Source organism: Manacus vitellinus, unplaced genomic scaffold (genome assembly GCF_001715985.3).
Source record: "Manacus vitellinus isolate BGI_N305 unplaced genomic scaffold, ASM171598v3 ctg7180002433138_pilon, whole genome shotgun sequence".
Taxonomy (NCBI): domain Eukaryota; kingdom Metazoa; phylum Chordata; class Aves; order Passeriformes; family Pipridae; genus Manacus; species Manacus vitellinus.
The window spans coordinates 1-1,380 of NW_021938452.1; the positions used below are offsets into that span (position 1 = coordinate 1).

At 58.4% G+C, this 1,380-nt stretch overlaps 1 non-coding gene across 1 annotated transcript; it reads right to left on the bottom strand.

Moving 5' to 3' along the window:
* Positions 1 to 941: 941 nt before the first annotated feature.
* LOC112841563 lies at positions 942 to 1,155 on the bottom strand. The gene has a single exon (XR_003213119.1). It is a non-coding gene; the product is annotated as a small nucleolar RNA U3 (small nucleolar RNA).
* Positions 1,156 to 1,380: the final 225 nt, after the last annotated feature.

Consider the following 1,380-nt stretch of genomic DNA (forward strand, 5'->3'; position numbering starts at 1 on the left):
CCCGCGCTGAGGCCACAACGCACCGTGGAAGGCGAAACCCGAGCGGGTTCTCCCTACTCCCCCGTCACTTCTGATGGGCGCACTTGGGTCACAACAACCCCCTGCAACGCTACAGGCTTTGGGAAGTGTGGCTGGGAAGCTGCCTGGAGGGAAAGGACCTGTGGGTGCTGGGTGGCGGAGGCTGAACACGAACCAGGAGTGCGTTCTGGTGGCCGAGAAGGGCAGTGACATCCTGGCTTGTACCAGCAAGTGTGACCAGCAGGACCAGGGCAGTGACCGTCCCCCTGTACTCAGCACTAGTGAGGCTGCACCTCCAATTCTGTGTCCAGTTTTCAGCCCCATAGGACAAGAACGACATTGAAGGGCTGGAGCATGTCCAGGGAGGGGAACAGAACTGGAGAAGGGGCTGGAGCACCGGGAGCGGCCGAGGGCTTAGGTTGGATATTAGGAAAACTTTCTTCACCGAAAAGGTTACCACTGGCACAAGCTGCTCAGAGCAGTGGCTGCGCTTACAAATCTCTCTAGGGATTTATAAAACATGTGGCTGTGACACCTGGGGACATGGGCTAGTGGTAATGTGGCAGCGCTGGGGGAATCGTTGGACTCGAGGGCTTTGCCAACCTCAGTGACTGTGTGATTCTATGATCAGTAACAACTCCAGTGCGCCAAGTCACCATCGAATAAATGCACCACCACGTACTAACAAGCTTCCAAAGCATTTATTTTCACTGAAAAAGCTCAGCCCATTGGGCAGTAAATCCTCAACAAGGCCCCAGGCAGCCCGTATTGTCAGATATTAAAAATTTACTAAGGGGCTTGAAAGAAACTAAGTGCTGCCCGTTCCGGACTAGAGGAGGCAGCCGAGGGTCTGAGCCCGCAGGGAATAACCCCTCAGTCCCCCTTTGGCTCTGTTTTTAACCACGATAAAAAAAGGGTCACAAACCACTCAGCCCGTGTTCTCTCCCTCCCGGCACCACACAAGGGCACCGAGAACGGTCATCAATGGCGAGCGGCCCCTGCACAAGCAGCACCGCCCGCCCGCTTCGCGCTCAGGAGAGAACACCCCGCTCCTCCTCGTGGCTTGTGACGCCGATCAGGGAAGATCACTCTCCTCTAGTGACCAACTACAGAAATGATCCCTGAAAGTATAGTCTTAACTCAGCAACCCCCAACACCCGCGCCACACCCGCACGCAGCGCCCGCCAACACACGGCCACCCCGAAACACCCACCCCGAGCACACCCGGGACGGGTCCCCGCGCCCCCGCCCAGCGCCCGCCCCGCGGGAGCGCGCCCGGAGCCCCACGGGAGCGCTCGCCACCCGCGTGGATCAGTTTTTTGGGACACGCCCTCTCATTTGCATGTTCTGCCGCGGCTGCCC